At 41.2% G+C, this 24,644-nt stretch overlaps 1 protein-coding gene across 1 annotated transcript in view; it reads right to left on the reverse strand.

The window, feature by feature from the left end:
- Window positions 1-21,683, reverse strand: part of IL1RAPL1 (interleukin 1 receptor accessory protein like 1) — a 690,660-nt gene extending 668,977 nt beyond the window's left edge. The window contains exon 1 of the mRNA XM_051795105.1: window positions 21,453-21,683. The gene's annotated coding sequence lies outside the window, so the exon portion shown is untranslated. The remainder of the gene's footprint in view (window positions 1-21,452) is intronic.
- Between the last annotated feature and the right edge of the window lie 2,961 nt (window positions 21,684-24,644).

Raw genomic sequence — 24,644 nt, forward strand, 5'->3', positions numbered from 1 at the left:
ATTACCATTCAACCCATAGCAACATTCACTCTGACCCACCTCTATTGGGTCGGTGTTGCAAAGTTTTGGTCATGGGGGGCAGGTACAGGGGTGGCTTCTCTGAGAAGCTGCTAGAAGCTTCCCCTCGTCAGACAGAGCCAAAGCCAGCCAGCTACAAGACAGACAGACTCACTGCTGGCCCAGGCTGAGCCAGTCAGTGACAGTGGTCCCACCTCTGGGATAATGTATTTAAGAAAAAACAAAAAAATTGCTGTGCAACAGCAGCCAGAGAAGAGAGGAATGAGAATATGTGAGAGCAATAGTCCTGCAGGCACCAAGGTCAGGGAAGAAGGAGGGGGAGGAGGTAGTCCAGGTGCTGGAGAAGTGATTTCCTTGCAGCCTGTGGTGCAGACCACGGTGAGGCAGCTGTTCTCCTGCAGTCTGTGGAGGTCCATAGTGGAGCAGAGATCCATCTGCAGCCCATGGAGGAACCCACATCAGAGCAAGCAGATGCTCCAGGGAGACTGTGACCCTGTGGGAGGCCCACAGGCTCCTGGCAGGAACTGTGGACCCATGGAGAGAGAAGACCATACCAGACAAGTCTCTTCCTGAAGGAATGCCCCTCACGGAAGGGACCAACACTGGAGCAGTTTGTGAAGAACTGCAGCCCATGGAAAGGACTCACACTGGAGAAGTTCATGGAGGATTGTCTCTCATGGGAGGGACCCCACTCTAGAATAAGGTAAGAATGTGAGGAGAAAGGACCAGCAGAGACCACAGCCCCCATTCCCTGTCCCCCTGTGCCACTGGGAGGGAGGAAGCAGAGAAATCGGGAATTAAGTTAAGCCCAAGAAGAAGGGAGTGGCGAGGGGAAGGTGTTATCTAAGATTTGGTTTTATTCCTCATCATTCTACTCCGATTCGACTCGTAATAAATTCATTTAATTTCCCCAAGCTGAGTCTGCTTTGCCTGTGACAGTAACTGGTGAGTGATCTCTCCCTGTCTTTATCTCAAGCCTTGTGCCTTTCATTTTATCTTCTCTTTCCCATGCAGCTCAGGAGGGGAGTGACAGAGGAGCTTTGGCATCCAGCCAGGGTCAACTTACCCACCCAGCACAAGAGCAGACAGGTTTGTTTGGTTTTGTTGTTTTTTCTTAGCTGATCTTTAGAGGACTCTGTTCTTTATTTTTATGAATTTTTAAGAAATTATTTCTGAGAGAGAAGTGCATTAATTATCTTTGGAATCTCATATACAGAGAATATTATATTTCATCTACAATATAACATTTCTCCTTTTTTTTTGTATACAAGAGTGGTTTAAACTTTCCTTCATTGAGCAATATAAATCCTCTCTCATCCGTGCAAACTAGAAAAGAAATTACTACTTGGGGAAACATACTAATTTCCTGTGTTCTCTATGTAGTTTGTTTCCTTTAGTAATATGGAAATGTGGATGTTGTTTACCTTGAAAATATTCAAAATTATGTGTAAATGTTGTGAATATGATAACCTCACATTTATTAACTTGACTAAATGCACAATATTAATTTCTGCAGTGCAAAGTAAAATCAAAACAAAATAAAATTTAACAAACATCTTTTTCCTGTCATTTTTCTTCAATTAGTGTCTGGGGAGACTCATTTGGCATGGGTGTATTACTACTAGCAAGTGCAAAACAGTTTTAGCTAAGGGGAGGAGAAGAAGCCATAAGCCTGAAAAATCAATGGCCTTCCTCTTCTGGAAATACTGTTTCACCCCTGGCTAGCTCCTCCACACTTCTGCAATAGCAGCCTTAAAGCAATCCTTCCTGCTGCTTCCTCAGGCAATTATTACATCTCGTGCCAGGATGAATACACCTTTGCCTAGCTGATTAAATATACCTGAGATCAGTGAGAAGAGCTGTTTTTGCTATGTGCCCAGTGGTGAGACAGAAGGGCCTGTGAAGGTGCTTCCCATCTAGATGTGTCTCATTTGGCTCTCCTTGGTCTGATGTAGTTAACAACATATTGTTTTTGGACTTCTTTTTCCTATCTGTCCTTTCCCATCTTACCCATTAATGAAGAAAAATTATACCATTTTTGTGCAACATGGGACTTGTTCCTATATTATAGCATTAGTAATTTCTTCTTTTAAACTTCTTAATTTACTTTAATAAAGATTTTTGTGTCAGTATTCTCACCGTTGCACCATCTATATACTAGGACAACCCTAATGCCCTTGATTTCTCCTGCTCTCTTTCTTTGGCACATCATAATTTCTGGGGCTTTTTTTACTCTAATTAATTATAGTATGTTGGGAGTTATTAGCTTGGAACTTCTGATGTGTAAGTGGTGTGGGGTTGGTGTCCTGTCGTCCTTTTTAAACTAACTGCGTATTATATTTTTGCAAGCCAAGTAGACTGCCTGGCTGCACCAGTACTAAATGAAATAAAGCCAGGAAGAAAGCTCAGGTGCTGGATCTGCAGCCATTCCCCCTGCTTCCCTGCTGGCACACTCCCTGGCATAGCTGTGGGCTGGGGGAACTGAGGCAGGCAGGGTGCAGGGGGTAGCACCAGGCGAGCGTCAGTCAGGACAAGAGTCCCTCTGCCCTACAGACTCCCCAACCAACACTCCACAAGGGCTTGCCCACAAACATCCCTGCGTGTCATCCCGTTACAACACACAATTCTTCCAATTACGCTGTGGAAACACCGGTCTGGTGGGCTGCAACAGTGCCCAACATCTTCAACTGAAAAAGACAAACAAAAACCCTCCCAAAACCTAATAATGATGCAACAGGAGCCTTCCTCATAGGATTAGTCCTTTAGGCCATAAATTACAGAGTATAAATATGGCCTGGCCTTGTCACTCAGCATCAGGGCCAGGAAGTGGTCCATGACTCTGTTGTATTCACCACTACAGGCACGGCTGCTTCTCCAGATGGTTTTGGGCATCTTAATTGCACTAGTTAAAATTATTTGATACCCCCTCCTAGCCTCATTCCTATACTTGAAGCCCATTCTGAAACACTAAGTGCATAACATAACTGCATTTTTTAACACTGGTTATGGAAATCTGAGACAATACTATCAAGGCTGGGGGTTCCTAATGTAGTTTTATTCTTGAGTCTGACAGATGTCACTGCCATCTATTATCCTATTTCACGTTGGCTATGCTGTAATTTTACATCCTCAGTAAAGCTTAATTGCATGTAAGATGGAGGGTTTTTTCATATAAATTTGGGTTATGATGAGGCTATTAGGCTGAGGAACCACAAATGAAATATTAGGATACCAAACACAGGGTTTGCCACAACTGCTCTATAAAAACTTATTTACATTACTCCTAGCTAAACTTAGCCAAACTCTGAGATTTTTATATTTAAAATCATGCCGATATTACACTTTACCATCACAGGACTTTCTAAGAACCCCTTTCTTTGGAAGCTATTACTCTTTCTATGCCAGGTGGATTGTTCTTCTATTTCTTGTCTTTTTAATAACGAAGTATCTGAGTATTGCCTCTCTACACATATGCCATGTGAAGTTGCTGTAAGTATGAAATTAAAGAATCAGAATTTTTCTTAGTTGTATTTGTGACTTGCATTAAAATGCCAGATTTGCTGGCATGGTTTTACAGCTGAGAGGAGGGGATTTTTATATAGAATCTGATAACTATAGGAACCAATGAGAAATACAGTGTCTTGTTATGATAGGATAAGATATATTCAATGAGGACTCAGCTTCACACATATCACTATTTCTGGTGATTCAGTGAATGTACTCATATTCTATGAGTAAAACTGACCTGTTCAGTCTTGCATACCTATATATTAGTAGTCATCATGATGTCCTGTGTAATATATGCTATGAAATAGTCTATCCTTCTGGTACCAGGATGAATTTTTAAGCTGGCTTAAGCTATGAACAGTTAATACCATTCCCCACATTGCCAGAAGAAAGACCACTGTTAAGGACACTTACAGGAGCAGAGAGGGAAATGCTTTTGGCTACTATTCAGATTCTAGGCAGATTCTCTGCATTAAGTACATACATTAGTCGGAGTGGTAAAGCATTACAGATTGGCTGGGGCAGCCACAGACCCACAGTAAAACAGAACACTGCTACATGCTGGGTGAGAGAAAACTTGTATGCAATAAGTACAATATTTTAAGTGACAAATCAGAAGGGCACACCACTGAACAGCTGCAAATTTAGCATCTGCATTTTTAAACAGGTGCGTGAGAGAGCTGCTGCATGTGACACTAGCAAGACCTATTCTGGCATAATGCAGAGGCTTCTGGCCAATATTCTCAAAAGGATGAATTCAGATCACAAGTGCAATGACAGCTTGTAAAACACATAAGGAGAATAGAAGTCTAACTAGAATAGAAGTTATGACTGTTTTCTGTGTACCATCAGAAAACAGACATGAGTCAGAAGAAAAGCCATTTCAATTAAAGGGCACTGAATCTGAGCTGTCCAGCAATTATTTTGGCCTTGAAAGAAGAAAACAGAGTAAAAGGACAAACTTAAAAGAAAACTGTTTTAAGAGGAAGTAGGGACTGCATAACAATAAGGCCCTGTCCTCTCTGCCTAAGAATCAGTTCATATATTAAGATAACTGGTTTCAGGAATCACTCATATGCTGAATAATTTTACTGTATTTGGATAAAAATTAATGTGGCACCAGAAACATGCAGCTATAAATTCATGTAGTGGTTAGAATTATGTCCAAATAGTGTCCTGTCTTACATGGAAATAACTAGACAGACATAAAGAAATTAAATATATCTCCTGTGTGAATTATGTTAATTCATGCTAGAAATAGAAAACTGTATTTTTTTAAAAAAGATCTAAAACAAAAAATTTAAAAGGTACTTTGAACAGTTGCCTTCTTACTCAGCTTTACTGTGCAAACACCCATCATTTTGAAGACATCTTTCTACAAATTTCTTTTACAACTCCTGTCTAGTCTGGGCATGGCTACTGGAGGACAATTTATGCATTTTTCAGAAGCAGACATTATGATCTATGAGCAATACTCACAATTCAATTAATTATTTTTGATTGATAAAGGTAATAATGATATATTCAATTTAGGTTGTCATAAGGTGTCTCATTTGGTACCATGTGACCTTCTGATTATTAAGAAAGTAAAATGACACAAAGTCTGCATTAAAAATTAAAAATCCTTTAAAATTAAGTAGACTAAAATTTTCTTAATAATATGAGGTCAAAAGTCCAAATTCAAACTAAGAACCTAAATATTTTATTTAAATACTATCAATACTCTGTAATATGAAATTAAGTTTACTTCCTCCTTAGCAATGGTTTTCTATTTTCTAAATTTAAAATACTGGGATTTCAGTGATGGAGGAAAGATTTATTATACAGAATTCTGAAAGGCTCATGGAAATTTTTGCAGAAATTTCTTCTTCCGTAGCTAAAATCACCTTACAGAATCAGGACGATTTCAAGCAAGTCATTTGTTTTGATAGTCCAAAGAAAACTGGGCTGTTTTTTCTTAAGTGACATCTGCAGGTGGCCTGGCATTGCAGAAGCTTTGTGTTCTTCCTAGAGACAGACAATTTGTGAGAATTGGCTGCTACAAAATTAAGCCTGGGGTGGTTTTTTATAGCCTTCTCAAATCATTCAAGCAGACTAAAAGATGAAGAACTCCATCCTCTGTTCCTTCAAAACCCTCCTCCACTGTGATGCCTATGAAAAATTGAGAAGGAAGCAGTAGCTGATGGCTACTGTCAAGTGTTTCCAATATGGTTTGGTTATCACCTTGTGTTCCCCAGCTACCCCTATACAATTTCTCTCTCTTGTAAGCTGTGTGGAGCAGGTTCTGAGCATTTACAACAGAGAGAAATGGCAACTGGGTGATTATGGGAAATCTTGTAATAGACAGAAATAATAATTCCTCCGCCAACATTAAAATCCCTATTCCTATCCAAACCCTAACCTCAATGTCTCCTTCCTCTCAAGCATACACTATTGCCCATTCAGACAGGGTAAGGTAAAAGAATTTCTTCCACAACTTAATCATAAAAGCTTTCTAAGGGTATAGGCAGATGCACATTTTGTCCGTACAAAGACATTTTATGGAGCTATGTACGGAGAGGAAAATAAAAAACCTGCTTTGGAAGAAGTCCAGCTTGGTCTTTAAAAGCACTAACACCTTTAATTGAAATCTGCTGAACAAACACGATCTGCTGAGTGTCAAGTGCAGTGCAGTCCTACAGATGGGAAATATGGCTGTGTCAAATGGAATTATTTCACCAAACCTTTGCTTCACTGGCCCTTTTTTGGCAGGACAATTTGTGGAAAGGAGTGTACAAGACCAAGAAGCTTTGTAGCTTACTTCTGAGAAGCACCTGTGTTACAGGGTGATGCCCCAAATGGGACCTGCACTGGAGATCCGTTTGCCTTCCCAATCCTGACTCAGAGAGCAGCAGGCACACACCTGCCCAGCCAGACAGGGAAAAACAGGCAGGGGGAGTGGTACAAAGCTCCACATGGACCTTTCTCAGCAGCATGTTAGTGATGGCAGTCACGTTTCTGAGGCTTTTCAAAGGGAAATAAATAAAAGAGGCATAGACATCTTATAAACTCAGATATAGCCAGACTGAGCTCAAATGCGTAAGGCTAAGAGTGAGCTTATTTACCTAAGCAAAAAAAATCTGCTTATAAATATGCTCTTCATATTCAGTTAGATTACCCCTCTCCATTTCACTCTTCCCTTTCGTGTGTGCATGAGTCTTATAATGTGACAATCAGAAGGTACCATCTGCATAAAAAAATCCCTAGAAACAACTGCAGAATCTGTGACTACTAGCTCACATTTCAGGAGTAGAATACAGCATGTATTAATGCTTTACTGAAGGAAACTCATCCATCTTCTCAGACAGAAGTCTGTCTTTTGCACTCTCATCACACCGCAAAACACCATATCTTACTGTATCTTAACATCTCACAGCCTCTAATGTGTCTGTTCCCTTAGTGTGCCAGTGAGGTGAGAAGTGCTATCACCCCATTCTGCTTGTGGGAATTGAAGTCAGACAATATGTCTGCACTGCAAAGTAATGCAGTCCTTGAGTAAACTCCTCTCATGGATCATCTACCCTGCACTGTGTGAGTTCACTGCTGGTTTCTGCTTGGAGTCAACAGGTGAGGGAAGACAGTTCACTCCAATGACCGCCTCTGACACCAAGGTGACAGACTTGGTTTGGTCTGTATTGAACAGTCCTCTGATACCATTCTATCCCTAAGCTTATCCCTCACATAGCCTAGGACATACAATATCTACTACCAGTTTTATGCCTGAAAAAACTATCATGCAGGGGAGGCTGCACTTCACACAACTGAAAACAACCCCAAAATGCTACAATAAAAAAACAACAGTAATATTAATAACTAAGAGTAGGAGTCCACTGCAGGTGGCTGAGAAGGAACCCAAGGCCAAATGACAAATACTGTAGTCCTGGCTAACCCGTTTGAGAGGGTAAGGCATCGGGCAGTATGTCCATGAGCTGCTCTCCACCCTTTGGAGAAAATTTACTCTATCACAGCCAAAACCAGCACAAGTTTGCTGCCCCCCTTCTTGCCACCTAAGCCAGCTGGCCCCAGAGAGCTGCAGTGGATGGACAGCCTCCCAGCTAAGCCCTCTCCTTCACCTGGGAGTTGATGTTAAGCCAAGGTTTAACATTGGCCAAGGAGGCAAGGATCCCTGTTTAGGGATAATGTATGCCACAGAAAGGATTATGTGATCAACCCAAAGTCACGCCAGAGGCCACTGACCGATACCAAGTATTATCAATTTTTTAATTATTAATAGCCTTTCTTTAACATCCATCTTGGAGCAGCCTTTCCCATGCCTGTTAGCTGTTACACAGCACGTGTGGTAACTACAGGGCTGCACAAGATGGGAAGGCAGTGCTCTGCTGACCACTGCCCATGGCTTTCCAAGCACCCGTCCACACTGCCTGCACATCCTGTGCCTGCCCATCTGTGGCACTTGACATGCTCCCCGTCAGCCAGGCACTGCCAGTTCACAATGTGCCTCTAAAAAGAAGTTGAACTTTGTCAAAACCTGTCACAAAATCTAATTGGAGAGCCCCTGTTATTTTAACTGGCAGCTAATTGTTCAACTGGAGTATGAAATCTCAGGAACAATGAATTATGTAAATGCAGAATTTTTGTATAAGGTAAGCAACGTGTGCAGAAGGGAGTCACAATCATTGTTTGTGACTGGTGACAGCTAGAATGCCTCAACTGATAAATAAATTCCATGTTTCTGAAGCTAATTCTTGTATCACATCATGTATTTATGTATCAAAGCACATAAAATACAGGACCATTTAAGGATATTTTCTCCCCTATGGATTTGTTTCCAAGTAAAATTTAATGTTCTTTAAAAAGAGAGGTGTGTACAGCCAGAGAAAGTGAAGTCTGCATTTGCTCATAGAAACTGATAAAGTAGTTCTTGTTTCATGCATGTATTCACCATAAAAGCTATGCACAATGCAGATCATGTAACGGTAAAAGTGGACTAAAATTCCTGACATCGCCAAAACAAAACCTCCTGCTGAAATCAGTCATTCCATACGTCAAACCCCAACAACTTGGTTATAAAACTTTTGAGTTCCATAAACTAAATTTTATGGAACTCCCTAGAAGTATATACTATTTTGATACTGAGATTAGTGATAGTGCTCTCTGCTATATTTTAACTATTTCTGACCATCTAAAGGAAAGTGAGTGTTGCTGGACAGTGTATGTTTAATTTTACTCTTTGCTAAAGACTGAGCAAAAAGTGGGCCCTTTCATACTGAAGCTATTTTTAAAATAAGCTTTAAATAGTAAAAGGGACTCTCTGCCCTCTAAGATAACAAGAAAGACAATTTGCACTTTAAAATATTCTCACCTTAAAGAGGTGTTTCTCTAAATTTAATTACAAAAATTTGTCTTTTTTTCCAGTGTGACCCTTTCCATTGTCACCAGGGGAAGTTGTGTGGGTTTTTTTTCCCTTTTTTTCTTAAAGCCTTAAGAGATAATCCTCAAAACAAAATCAAAAGGTTTTGGGTGGCAAAAATTGGTATGATTGTCTTATTGTACTATTTTCCTCTATCCTGCAATAACCTTAAACTATAAATTTCCAGTAAAAGAATAAAAAAAAAAGGAAAAAAAAACTTCCTTTTTAAGCTAAGAATACTGTGCCAATTTTGATAGAAAAAATACAAGGTAATGTTATAGGCAACTGTCTCTAGTTGAACATTCAGTCACCTCCATTCATCAAAACAAAGCATAAAGCCAAAAGCTTATTTCAGAGCATTTAGAGGGGTTAAAATCACAGCATCAAAACAACAATAGAAGTGAGGATTGTAGAACCATAGTTCCTGCCAAATAAGCAATAAATTCACTTATTTCTGTATTTCAAGTGGCACTGATACTGCCTGATACACTTTAGACTAATTATGTTTGCATTTTCACATTCAGGTTTTTTTATCAGATAAACCACAGTCTATCTAAATATATTGTGTTCAAGCAATGGTTTTCATCGTCTGCATCAGTGTGGGATTAAACACACCAAAGTATATGTTAAAATCTTGACTCCTACATTAAGCCAGCTTTTACACAGCAAGCAGTTCCTGCCAACCTATGAGACGTACTGCCCATAGCTTCCCCTATTACAAAACACAGACTCCCTGTGAGTTATGAATTCAGGACTAACACAGAGACAGTTGCCTGTCTTGCACATGTCAAGATACTGTCCTTCAGCTGACTGGTGGCTTCTTGACTCCTCGACTTGCAGAAACTTTAGAGCAACCCATGTGGTAATGCATGAAGGAGTTTGGATGAAAAAGCACGTGTAGGTCTGAACCAGACACACGGGTGAGACTTTGCGCAGTGGGTCTTGGTGGAGTAGACGAATGTTCAACACAGTGCTCCTGAATTCCACAGGAACAAATTAAAGGAGCATTTTCTGTCTAACAGTGAGTTGAACCAGGCAGAAAAGCACAAGAAAAGCAAAACTCTAGTGGTTAAACAGCCCATAACTGTGCAAATAAAATGACAACAATAATGGTAAAAGTAACATATGAAAATTGACATAAAAGTAACATATGAAAATTGACATAACAGTTATATTTTCAATATTAACACCTATGATTTTATAACAAAAGTTATGTATATACACATATACCTCTGCTTATATTTATAAATATGCTTGTATATATACATCAGAATTATTTAAAACCCATCAAAACAAACACAAATTAAAACTAAAGGATTCATTTTGATACGGCATTTGAGATGGCTGGCAAGCCTTATACATATCCCGTATTTTTATATATTTAAAGAAACATCAAAGCTTTTTAACAAGAAAATTATATTCTCATAGTCATAAAGAATACTCTGGTGATTGCATTAGAGCGGCTGCGCAATATAACTTCTTTGCTCACTGACAATGGGTTTTGCTATGTTAATTAAATACGTAATACGTCTGTGATCTTTATTCATTAAAATTAATGCAATAATATGTATGTTGAAGGTTCATATTGGACTCAATCTGGCAAGCCGAATGAAACAGCTTCACTGGAGTTACTCTAAGACCGTTCTTGATGAAACACAGAGCTCTGACAGGAGATTCTGTGTGAAATCGGTTTACCCTTGCTTCACTTAGTATTATTCCAAATCAGCAAACACAAGTATCTTCCGAGTAGACAAAAATGTCTTCTATTAAGCAAAGCTATGGAAACCACGAGTCTCCAGGCGACAGGTTGTGCCGGGCACGGAGCCCACTGGCTGGAGCATTCCTGAGATGGGGAAATGCCGCCAGTGTCACCGTGGAGCTCTGCGGTCCAGCCGTGGTCGAAAGCCGTCAGCTGGAATTAGCCCAGCGGATGGCACTGAGCACGGCTTGTCAATTCCAGTAACAAGACCTGGAACAAACAGCAGAGCTTTCGTATATGAAACCCAAGATCCCCTCACCTCTGGGATTATCTCCCAGAGAAACAGGAGCTTCCTTGTTTCATCTTTCCCTTTGGGAAGGCTGCTCTTCCCAAAGGCAGTCAGTACCTGTGAGCGTGCAGCAGTTGATGGCTGTGCACCGACAGGGAATGCACTGCATGAAATAAGACAACCTCACTGCTAAAATTTGAAGATTCCCAAATCTAATTCACTACACACTGAGACCAACAGCAGCCTTTCCCACAAATCCCTGGGCACTGGATTAAGATTTGATGAATAAGAGCAAACACAGGGTCAAAGTTCAGCAGCAAAATCTGAAAGACCTAGTATTATTAATATTTTTGTTCTGTTAACTACATGAGTTACACCTGAACCCTGACAAAAAGGAAAAACACAAGCTACCTTTGATTCATGCCCATCCATATTTAATATCCAATTAATTCAGACAACATGGAAAAAGAAGAAGATGAATAGTGAGGTAATCTTAAATTAAAAAGACTGATTAGTATTTAGGAAACAGGCAGCTGACCCAGCCACCCCCAGCAGTATGACTCACAGTACTATTTTCATATTTGTATTATTTAGCACCTAAAGACCTTAGCTGAGAGTCCTGTTCTGCTAAGAACTTGCATTAAATCCTCTGAAATTATCTTCCCTGATTAATTTTCTACTGAGAAGAAAATGTTTTCATTAAAGTTTTATGTTTAAAATGGCATCTTTTGATTCAATTCCCCCAAAATCTAAGTACTAAATAAATAGAAAATATTAAAAAATCTACCCTCCAACCAAAATGGAAATCACTTCTTTTCTGGAGGCTTCAAGAAAGCAAATACTTTCTATGATTTTCAACGGCTGACAAAAAACTGAATTTCCACTTAGGTAGGGAGAAGATATTAACTTTTTCTCTAACCCTACTTCATATACAATAAAATAGAAATATTAAACAAAGAGTTTATATTATAAATAGATGAAACACGTAAAAAGACAAGAAGACAGAAGGTGCTTACGTCTTTCAGAGTTTAGAGACAGGACACTGAAGCATTGACACATCTAGTAAAGTTTTACAGAGAAGGAATATTTGGAACTAGTGAAAGGGACTGATTTCAGACGCCAAAGAAATAAAAGACATACATTGCATTAGCTAATATGAAAGTTTTAAGCGTTAAGTGATACTACCAAAGGACACAATCAAGAAAAAAACACTAATTAAGGAAGATCCCTTGTAAGTGAACAGCCATAAGCAGAACTACAGTGTCTGTCCATTGAGCCATGTGATGGTCCTTTGACAGAATATATATTATTATATATAATATTTATTATACATTAATTTATATATAAAGCACTGAAGAAGAAATATGAAGGAGGATAAGTTAAACTAACTACAGATTGAAAAATATCTTCAATTTGATTAATGAGCTTAGGATGTACCCTAATATTGCATATATTTTTAGTGATTGATTTTAAAGAGCTTTACAAGTTTCCCATCACAACAACTGAAAGCACCAGAGACCAAGGATGGTGTGGCAACCTTTTAAGAATCTAGACATTCCTTTCAATGAAGAAACAAAATATGAAGGTATCAATAGACTATTTACACCTTCTGCCCAGAGCAGCCTGACTCCTCAGGCTATAAACTAGGTGTTAAGAGGCCTGTGAGATAGAAGGGTGCTCCTATCCTCACACTCTTTTGTGGAACTCCCTGCCCTGAGGGAAGTACTGAGCATTCCTGCCTGAACTGGAGAATATATAATCTTGGAGTCTTGGAACTTTTGGAACCACTCGTGGGATCCAGAGGAAGACTGAAGATCACCACTCTCAACCAGACTGAGACCACCACTTTTCAACCAGACTGCAGACCACCACTCTCGACTGGACTGCAACCACCACTTTTCAACCAGACTGCAACCACCACTCTTGACCAGACTGCAACAGCACTCTCACCAACAGGTTTTCCCCTCTCCTTTTCCTTTGGACTCAGGGGGCCCAAAGAACACCACTCTGTTCATGCCTCAGGGTGCTGGGTTATACACTGGGGTTTTGTGGGTTAAAACCAATTGTTTGTCTGTATAATCGTACTTATTGTATTATTTTATTAAATTGTTTTTCTGATTTATAATCTCTCTTTTGAGTTGAGTTCATTTCCCCTGCTGGTTTACCTTTAAACCAGCACAGATGTCAAGAACATAGTGAAGCTTTACTGAATTCTGTTAAAGTTTACAAGATTTTCTTTTTCTAATCAATCTAATCTATTCTTATTAAAGATAAGAAACAGCATGAATTTTTTTTCACAGAAATTGACAAAAATTAGGAAATTAGATGATAAAGCTGAAAATTGATCAACACCTACTGAGTGCAGTGGGCTTCTTTCCATTTTCCTCAGTGGGTTTTGGATCAAGACTTTAGTAATGAGGACTTAAACAGCAAAATTAGGCTGCCCAGTCAGCATTAATAAAATCTTTATTAAGTAGTACCATAACTGCTGGGTTTGTAAAATGAACAGGTAATGAAGAACGATGGTTACAAGAACAAACAGTCCATCTAGTCAGACAGCAGACCTCCAAGGGAAGTCAGTAACAAATCCTTTGGAAGAAGCATTCTTTAACATTTCCAAAATCACAGACACATACATCCACTGATTACACTATAACTGGGGTACACAGGGTGATAACCTTCTAACTATCTGTTATACAGGCTGATAATCTTAACTAGGTATCCATTACAATGCAAAATTTTAAAATTTTGTTTTTAGCAAGCTATTCTATTCTACTAGAGCTGTTTCTTCAATGTGTCCTAGAGACAAAGGATTTAAATAAACTATGTAAAGGAGTGCTTTCCTTTACTTTTTTGCAATTAAATTTTATTGGTCATCAGGAAAACAATACTTAAGAGAACCAAAACTATTTTTCAATAGCCTTCAGTATTTCCTACTGCATCACCTGTTCTTGCACATCATATCTTCCTCTTTTTTTCTGAATAAAACAAAGCCTTCATCTCTTTCCTCAGATAGGAATCTTTTCATGTGGAAAACTTTTCATTTTGCTGTCATTCTTCAGTCCTTTCTTCCTTCCTTAATAGCTTTCTGGATAAGAAGTGACCACAGGCAGACCCATTATTCATACTGAATATGAGAGTCAACAGTTGCTAAATGTTACACAAAAAATACTAAACAAAGCTTTACATTCCTTTTATAATATATATAGCTTTCTTCTGCTGTGAACTGAGCAAACACTCTATTTGAACTTTTCCATAGCAAGGGACAAGAGATTTTTGAGAGTACCTCTTCTGTTGGAAAGGTATACAGGAAAGATTCAGATTGTATCTTCCAAAGTTTTATCATGTATACTTCTAAAGTTATAGATGATATCATATAGCCCTAGGGATGATCTTTGATAGTCCTTTCAAAGCAGGTTTCTGCTTTGGCATTCCAAAATAAATTTGTGTTGTCTTCAAATCAGTTACATTTACAGATCATTAAAATTATATTGATATTAAATCGACCCCCAAATCCAGCTACCCTCTCATGGTATGTTTGAATGATGCTTTGTTTCCTACATTTAGAATAAGAAATAACTACTGTACTTCCTCTTTATGGCTTGGTCTCAGTCTTTCTCTGTGTATGCAAGTGAGTAAATGCATAGGTATGTAAGTAAACACGTATGTAAGCAACACGCATAAGCAGGTATATGTATTTGTACATGTGTACACGTACATAACTCTCCTCTAGTGACAAACTACAAAAATGATCCCTGAAAGTATACATTAAGTTATTAGAGAGCATCCAAAGGAGGCCACAAGGATGGTGAAGGGCCTTGAGGGGAAGCCGTATGAGGAGCAGCTGAGGGTACTTGGTCTGTTCAGCCTGGAGGAGACTGAGGGGAGACCTCATTGCAGGTACAACTTCCTTGTGAGGGGAAGAGGAGAGACAGGTACCGATCTCTTCACTGTCATGACCATTGACAGGACTCAAGCAAATGGCATGAAGCTAAGTCAGGGGAGATTTAGATTGGATATCAGGAAAAAGTTTTTCACCCACAGGATGGTTGGGTACTGGAACAGGGTCCCCAGGGAAGTGGTCACAGCACCAAGCGTGATGGAGTTCAAGAAGTGTTTGGACAATGCCCTCAGGCACATGGAGTGATTCTTGGGGCTGTCCTGTGCAGGGCCAGGAGCTGAACTTGATAAAACTGATGAGTCCCTTCCAACTTACATATTCTATGATTCTGTGATACTGTGATAACTAAATATGTATGTATGTGCAGAGAGACAGTGCCAATCAGCAAACCTGATTTTGCATTGGTGTTAAGCACACCACCTTCAGCTACAGGACCCCCCAAAGAAATGTCTAGTAGAAAGTTCACAGGCCTTGTCTCTTTTGTATGAGATATTAAACAAAATAAATTGTGTATACTGAATGTGTAGATAGACTGATACACAAACAGACACATTTCCATCACACACAGAGCTTGCTGAAAAGGAAATGCCATGCATTTCTAGGTAGGTTATTCTAAAATGAGCAAAGGTAAGATTTCCTGTGTGGGGAGGGAGGGAAGTTTTAATGTGGGAGGAGACAGCCAGAAAGCATTACAGAAAAGTCGAGGATGCAAAATGCCAAGGTGCTATATGGTAACAGCTGTGCTCTGCTGCCATCCTGAAATTCTGTGCACTGAACAGCAACCTGACAGACACAGGGCTAAAATTGTTGCCAGGGATCAGTGCCACACAAAAGCATCCTGGCCAAACACATTCCTGTGCAGACATTGTGGCTCCATCCCAAGGCTTCCACCATACCGACAGATCTTGGTGTAGGAATTATCCCTGAGGCGTATGATCTGAGCTCAGAGTCAAATCCAGTAAAGGTGCATTGTCAAATGGATGTAGACAGGGACAATGTACATACAGGTCCCTTACAGCATTAAAGCACAGCAATTCTCAGTCTGAGGCAACTGGTCTGGGAACCCAGACAGGTCACAGCCAGTTAAGCTCCCTCCTAACCTCACCAGCAGAAGCCTTTCCCTGCACATTACAATGGATGCATGCTATGACTTCATTTTCCTTGAAACAGTCTAAGCTCTTGGTCGGGATTGAGTAGAAATTGCTACTGACACTCCAAGCACACACATTACTAAGTGGAATAACTTAACAGAGGAACTGAGATATTGAGGTTTTATGTGGCAGTTGCACTAGCTTTTTAAGTGGCAGTCTTGCAAGAGCATTGTGATATTTTTGTTGAAAATTCTAAGGTTTATGCTTTGTCAGAGGAAAATTTGATTTGCGTAAATTATCGGTCTTTTCAGCTAACAGAAGACATTCTTTCTCTCATGTTCCTGCCACTAATTTATCATTTTATGGAGAAGCACCTCAAGTTACCTCAACTGAGAGATCACAGTCTCATTGTGTGACTGGAAACAGGCATGAAAACAAAAAGGTGATGGCCCTCATACTGAAGAGTTTAAGCATTCCCAAAAAAAAAAAAATAGAGCAGTGGGAGTTGGGAACTGCAACAACTTTAGTCATCTGGGTTTCACTAGTGAAGAACAGACAAGAGGAATATAGAAGTATATTCTATCTCTGAAGAGAGAGTAGGTACTTCACCATTGTCTGTATATTTTATACGTTTTTCTGCCCCCTTTTTTAACCCATTCTGCTAGTCTCCATCTTCTTCCTTTTTTACAATGCTCTATTCAATGTGGAGAGCTGTGAAGGACCAAAGAACAGAAAACTTTCTGACGCCACTAGCCATCCAATCTCCAAGTAGCACTACCCATTGTCTGCCTGCTGATTGTATAGACTTGTATAGATTGTACAGATCTTGTCTACACATGAGTTAGGTTTCTGTATTTCTTTTCAGAAGCTGTGCTGAGAATTTCCTAAACTATTACCAAAAGTAAAAAAAAAATAAAATGGAAATAGTATCTCCTGCATTGGCAAAAATCTCAGTGTTTTCATTTTCTCCCTTTCTCCTACTTCGTTCTTTGTAATTGCTGCAGTTGATGCTACAACCATTGAAGGATTACTGTATGTTTATGTGCTGTTCTTATAAACATAAAATTTTTAAGAACATGAAGCAGTAAGACTGACACCCTTGGTTCGTTTGTTCAGACTTGGTTATTGAGGCATAAATAGTATGCTGTATAACACCATGAAATGACCTAGGAATGCCTATAATACACAGGTACAGTGAGACCTAGAAAAACAGAGTACTCAGTGTTAAAACAGAGAACCAGCACTACCTGATTTCCTTGCCCTGGTCTTACAGAGCTTTGGCAAATATCATAGGATTTTCCCTTTCTGCAGGATGGAGTTCCATATGTGACTACCTCAGGGGAATATGCAAAGCTGGAATATTAACATTAAAAACCCACAAGCTTTCATCTTCATTTTTCCCTCCTTCCTCCCCGCCCCTCAAAAGAGCTTTCACCTAACTGTGCATTAATTTTAAGCTGTCATGGGTAAAATTCATTGCTGCATTTTATCTGGTTTTGTTTTAGGAGTATGAAAACAATATGAAAGTGCATAAAAAAATGACACATTAAATGATCCCCTGAGTCACTGTGGTCCATCACCTCATATTTAGTTACATTTAAAAAAAAAGAAGCATACACTTGAAATGATAGAGCACAATGGCTGCTTTGGTGCTGCTGTAGACATTCACATAAAGACTTAAAGAAACATATGAATTACTAACCTGACAGGCCATGACTATAACCTAAAATAGCCATTATGGTCTCTACTGTGGGTTCTTCTCATTTCATGGACCCCTGACACAATGGATGGAAACAAGACAGAGGTTTATAATAGAAATGCTGACACAACCTTACCTATAGCTGTGCAAATGGTGTCTCTATAATTAAACTTTACAACTTCAGCACCACTAGATAAGTTGCTAGCTTTTAATCATATTAATCAGAGCTTGGATGTTTCAATTGCCATATATTATCACGCAGTGTGCACTATAAAAATAAAAAGGTTCCCAGCCGCTAAAGATCACAGCTGTTATGAAACACAGAAGTATATCCAAATGCTTCTCTGTAAGTGCAAATACACTGAAGGAAAACCTCAGTCGGTTATCCTTTTTTTTGTTTGTTTGTTTTCTAATATATGGGTTCAACATAATAGCCACAGAAAGTACTCTGAATACATTACAAGAACAGCACCGAATAGTAAAAAAGCTTCATTAAGATCTGCCCTGTTTCAGATTTTCCTATCAGCAGTAAAACAAGTCTACTGTCTTCAGTGATAATGACAGTCAGAAGCCTGCTCTTTCAGAGGGAGGCACTGAGATTATTCTTCATGCACTGCTGTTTAAAAGCCAGCTCTCCAGCGACAGCAAGGAGTGGGTGGCAAAACTCTCACTGCTTTCAGTGGTCTGAGATTTGGAGCCTGGGAATGTTTTATGTAAATATTTCTCTTCACATTTTCTCTTCATTTGTCCGAGTGATTTACAGCTTTACTTCGGCAATGAAAGTTTCCTCTCAAAGAAGCTACATCTGGTGCAAACTGAATAGATATTGGATAGGAGCTGAAACCCTCTATTTTTACCAAGCGGGTATTGCTAACAACAGCAATACAATTAATCTATAAATAAAACGTGGTTGCTTACTACTCTCTATTATCCTGAATTTGCAAATCTTTGTATGCTGCATGGCACTTTACATGTACCATGTGATACATTCCCACACTGTCAATGCCTACTCTTTTACACCACCAGTTTTATAACACCTTCTGTAGACAAATGAGCTTTCCTTTAAGATGGGTGGTACAGTTATGTAGCCTGTGTGTCACAAGGGGTCTTTTAAGGAATCAATAGAAAGAGCATGCCTGTAATTATGTGTGGCAGAACAGAGTATGCCATGGACATGTCTAAAAATCATAAGAGCTGCAGCAATGCATAGGAGTTGCCATAGTGTTATTCTGACCCCTGAAGGATGGAAACAGAGTTAACTTCACATTCTTTTTTTTCCAATTTACTCAGTATACTCTATGAATGTCAAACTCTAAACTACATTAGCAGGATTTATTAGTGCTTACCCAGACTTATCCTCCAGAAATATGAAAATAGTCATGAACTAATGGTGAACCAACTTTAAAATACTGATGTTTCCAGGGAAGCAGAGAAAATTATTTTTCAGGCTAGTTGTAGGGTGAAATTACCATGAGTTTGAAAGTGCATTAAATCTAGTAGGTATGTGAAGATCATGTTTATCAAGAGATGTAAAACTCACTCTGCTCTCACCTCTTCTTAACCGAGAAATATTTTAGTGGCATTTTGTTAGAATGGAGTCAGAGTGAAGTGGGGAAGGACATAGGTCAGTGATGATAAGATCACTCATTTCAGTTGAGTTAAGATTTCATCAGGTTTACATTTTTCAGAAAATGCATCTGTTAGAGGTATGGGGCCTCAGCAGTGCCTTTGTGAGCTTATCTGTCTTCAAGGAGTGCTATTCCTCCTCCTCCCCCTGAACAGATAGGAAAAGTGATTCAGGATTCTAAAATGGGTATTAAGGCATATCTTGATACTACTATCTTTGTGGACAATTTGCTAAAAAAGTCCATCAGAGTTAAACAGATGGGGCTCCTGTTACACCTTTGCTCTTCACCTCCTTATTTCTGAGACGCTTGAGATGTGCTAATGGACCACCTTTTAGTTTCCTGTAAATCTAACAGGTATATTAGACTGTTGTATCTGACAATACTTTTTTCTAAAGTCAGTCACGCTGTATCCTAACACGCTGAAGCAGCACCCTGCCAAAGCTGTGAGGCACAGCCGGAGAGAGAGACAACGCTGTCTATGCCGGGCGCTCACACTCAGGGCAAAGTGGCACCAGCGCTGCCTGCCTTGAGCATTGGAAGAGGGGTCAGCAGAATGACGTGCTTGGAGGTAGGCGACGGCGAGGGGGGAGGAGGAGAATCAATTTTAATTTCGGCTTTGTTCCTCCTTCGCTTAGCTGTTGCCATGCACCGAAGTTCCAGGTTGCGGTGTGACCTTGCCGAGGAGCGCGCAGCCCGGGCTGCTCAATGGGACCATTGTGCAGCCTTGCAGGGGCTCTTCGGGAGCCCTCTCCCCGGGTGTGGCTGAACCAGCGCCTCGGCAGCCTCCTCCTCCTCCTCCGTGAACTCCCTGTCCCGGGGAAACTCCGCCAGCAGCACGCTGATGCAAAAGGCAGCCTGCAAGAGGCAAACCCCTTGTCAGGAGCTGAGAAAGGATCTCCCCTCCTCTGCCCAGGACTCCATCCCCCGCTGCCGGGAACGCCACAAAGTTAACCCAAGTGATCGATACGCTATAGGAGCATATTATTCCACTATCGGCGACTGATGCCACTGATGTAATCAAGTTACATAATCGCCGTCTTTGCACAAACACATCCATCTTCCTACAGACAGATCTGCATATCTTCTTCCATCCATTATGCATGAACCCACCAGCAGTACATAAGGGTACATATTTTCACACACACCATGTAACTTTAGCATTGCAGTGCATTGCACTGCACAACGTCATCACTATCGATTCCTTAACCTTCCCCCATTCCTTCTTATCAGAACTGATTTAGCGGAGAAAGATTACCTATGTGCATTGCTCGGATTCCTTTAAATCTTTAAAGGCTGAAGTGGTTCCCTTGCTCACTTCTGTTCCTAAGAAGATGATCTTTTCTTTCCTTTTTTTCCCTGTCTCGCTTCACACCACAAGTAACAGGAATGAATTCCCACACAGTCCCTCAGCCAGATGCATGTATGTACGAAATATCGAAGAGAGCATCTCTGTTTGCACATCTTCCAACTCCCATACACGTGGTCTGAGCTTTCAGTAGGTAAGTTATTGGGTGAAAAAAATATTTTGTAAGAGCAGCTGGATGAGAGATTTTCAGGCTAGTGACATTTACGGTATTTCTCTACTATCAGGCTGAGGGGTTTTTTGTCCTTACTGTCCCTCAGTTAATAATTTCCTTGAAGGAACAGTTGCAATCCCAAATTACCAGTGGCATTTAACCCGTTTAGCACCAGTGCACTGTACTACGATCAATAAGGATCACCACCTTAAAGTTTAACAACTTGAAGAGCAGGATTTCTCTACCTCCATTGCAGCTATGAAATGCAGCAGAACGCTGCACAGAGTTGGAAACATTTATTTAACCAGCGGATGGGCTCCGAGCTCATATTAATTAGATTCCATCACGGAGAGCTTCTTCATTAGCACATACCCTTTTCAGTCAAATACATTACAACAGGGAAGATTAAAAAAAATAAATAATAGGGAAAATTAAAGACTCCTTGCTTTTACAGTACTCCCTCAAACCCAGAGGGTGCATGAAGAAGGGAGGAGATTTTTAATTATTTTTTTTTATTTATTTATCGCAAAAAGCACTCACCAGAAGAACTACTGCAGTTATTCCACTTAACTACCAATAGCGACTGGAGCCCCCTCGCATCAGGGTAATGCAGCAATCCCGAAAGTGCCCATTTCAGTCACCCGCCACCAAGTTTAGCAATGCCGGGCTTTTGCCTGGATAAAATGACCTTACCCACAGGAGTCTCCCGAAATATCCCTCCGGTGCGATCAGTCAGCGAGGCGAGTGCCGGTCACCACACTGCGCACTCGGCCGGAGAAGCCCCGTGTTTACTCCTGGGGCTGAGCTGGCCGCGAGTGCCGCGGACGCGGTGCCCATCCATCCACCGCTGCCAGCTCCGCCGCGGGCGCAGGTAATTCCATACAGACTTCGGCGGCCCCCCCCGCCCCCCCCGAGTCGCCCCTTCCTTCCTAGTTCAGAAAGTGCCCGCGTCGCCGGCGGGAGGTACCATCCAGGTGCGGCTGGGGGGGGAGGGGGGAAGGGGGCGGCCGGCCTGGGGGCCCCCGCGCCGCCCGCGGGCAGCTCCGCGCCCAGCGCGCCGCCGAGGGCCAGATCCCGGCTTCCCGCACAAGTATCCGGCGAGCGACGGTCCGGAGGGGTTTCCTGGTGCTGGGAAAGCGCTGCGGGGGGGGCCGGGGGGAGTGTGCTTGCCGGGTCCTAGCACCCGCACCGCAGCGCAAAAAAAAAAAAAAAAAAAAAAAACAACCAAAAAAAAACCACACCACCAAAAAAAGATGGTGGGGGAGAGGGAGGTTTGGGGGGGGTAAATTCTCCAGACGCGGAAAAGAAGAAAGGAAAAAAAAATTTTTAGTTGTCCGCTTGCCCCGAACGATACTAATCCCCGGTGAAAATGACAAGTGATCAGCAAAGAAGAGGAGGTCTTGATTGATAACCACAATCCACCCAAAATATCCTCGGGAGCAGAGGAAGAGAGGGAGGGAGGGAGAGGGAGAGAGAGAGAGAGAGGCGAGAGAAACTGCAGTGCATAGACGATCCCAGTGTTCCTACGAGCCGGGCTGGCTCGCTCGGCGGAACGCGCCCTCCGCCGGGCCGGCAGGAAGGGGCCGGCACTGCCCCCCGATGGACAGCGCCGCACTCGCCGCTCCGCGACGGCTCCGGAGGAGGGATCGTGCCGGGGGGAGCCGGGGGGGAGGGCCCTTCGGAAGGGATCCTGGAGAAACTCCTGGGTGGTGGGGCCTCCTTCCCTCCGCCCCGGCGCCGCCCGCCTCCCGCGCCGCCTCTGCCCGCAGCGCTCCGCGCCCGCCCGGGACGGGGCTGGGGCAGGGCAGGGGCACGGGAGGATGAACGCGACACGCGCGGGGGTCACCCTTCTTCTCTTCTCCTCTTGTGCTTTATTTTATTTTTCTCCCCACCTTCCCCTCCGGTTCCGAAGCGAAGTGTTTTAGGAGAGATGATACATTATCTATTCTTGGATTTTTATAAGGCAAACTGTGGGCCTCGCTGTTGCCATGGGATCTTCTTTGTGCGAACTCTCTGAACTGTGTGGGAACAGTTTTATTTCCTTCCCTTCAGATTTTTGTCGTTTTTTTTTCCCTCCTTGTCTTCTGTAACTCTTCCGAAGATATGTATCAAAATGTAACTGCATTATTGCCAATTAAGATTAACAGCAGCTGCAAGGTGCATCTAATTAGGAATGTTAATTACTTCATGAAATAAATAGTCATTTGCAGATGTTTATTACACTAAACAAATGTTCTATAAAACATAACTCTCAAATTCTGACGCTCCCCCCAATAAATTTGATCCCATTTCTGCACAAAGTTGCAAGGGAGTAGGCACCCCTCTTCCATAGCATTAGTCCTGCAGGTGCACACTCACAGGGAAGAGAGACACAGAGTTGCCTGTTAGTAGGTACGTGGTTGGGTCAGAGGCATTTTGTACTCTTACAACCTGTTGTATGGGGTGGGAGTGTGGAGAAGCAGGAAATATCTATGCAATGTGAGATAAACAGATAAGTAACTGTACATATTTATGTCTATGTAGATGGTATTCTCCAAAACAGGGAAACAAAACAACCAGGCAACATTCAGTTACCTCTTAATCCACCGTGGCTTCCTTTTAGGGCCACAGAGAAAAATTCAAGCTGCACCAGTTGTTAAACCCCCAATATCTTAACAAGAGAAGAGAGAAAAGAAAAAGCAACACGTGGGAGAACGTGATTTTATTACGGAACATGATAAAGGATTATCGATAGGCAGATAAAGTGCCATGCAGAGTCAGTGGGTTGCAGGAGAGGTGGGAGCTATTGCAGAATTTGTGAAACTTGCTCACACCCCACCCCACCTCTCCCTATGATAATATAATGACATTCTTCATGTTGGACAAAAATTAGAAGAAACTAGAAATGAATACAGCAACCAGTAGTCAAAATTCAGTGTTAAAACACGAAAATTAATGTGACTAGTTAAACCAGCCATTCAGATACTACTATGATGAGTGATCCATATGCGTAGGCAGGTAAAAGTGGCATGAAAAACTTCATGGGATTCTCTTTGTAGATCAGTACAGGACATTTTAAGTTAGCTAAATGACTCATACCTTCTACTTTAGAGAGCTGGTTTGGGTGCTTGATTTAGACACCCAAGCATCCTAGCTGTTTGACAGAGTGAGAGGAAGGGAAAGAGAGAGGGGCTCCTAACTTTGATTCTCATTATCCTTTGAGAGAGCTGCTTTCTCACCATGGAGGTGCTACAACAGACTTCCAGCACAGGCACCTCCACTATGGAACTTCAAGAGTGCCTGGACAGAGCAACAAATGCTTGAGGCTGTTCGTGCTCTGCAATGAGCAGAGAGTAGGAAGGAGGTACTTGGGGCTAATGTTAAGGTGTATTTGCCTTCAGTTCCTGGTGCTTTACAGATTTCTCTTCCACTGATAACCAAGTTATTTAATCTCTCTGTCCTTTTATTCCTTCACTGTATAATGTGAATTAACACTGTTCTTATGAATAAAGGTGCAGTGAAGATAAAAAGGCATTAATGTTTTTTAGGTGTTCTTATACAGCAGTCATGGGAGCTATATAAATTCCCTGAGAAGCTGATTAAGGGTCTGGCAGGAGAAAGGGAAAATGAAAAAGGGTGGAAGCCAAAAGCTGTTAACAAAATACAGTGGAATTGCTAAAATGGTTGAAACTAGACTAATAACACAGAAAAGCTGTAGACCATTCACACGTGCAGAATACAAAGCACCTGCGTTCTTGAGTTAAATTTGTCCCTGGGTTAAAGAAACTGGATTCAGTTCATTTCTCAGTTATGGAATTGTTATGAATAGCAATGCAGTTGTATGAATGCAAGTATAAGAGGGTTTAGATTTAATTTTTTTCTCAGCCATATACCTAATCTCTAATT

The sequence above is a fragment of the Manacus candei genome, unplaced genomic scaffold, assembly GCF_025592945.1.
Source record: "Manacus candei isolate 608988 ecotype Guabito, Panama unplaced genomic scaffold, ASM2559294v1 h1tg000041l, whole genome shotgun sequence".
NCBI lineage: Eukaryota > Metazoa > Chordata > Aves > Passeriformes > Pipridae > Manacus > Manacus candei.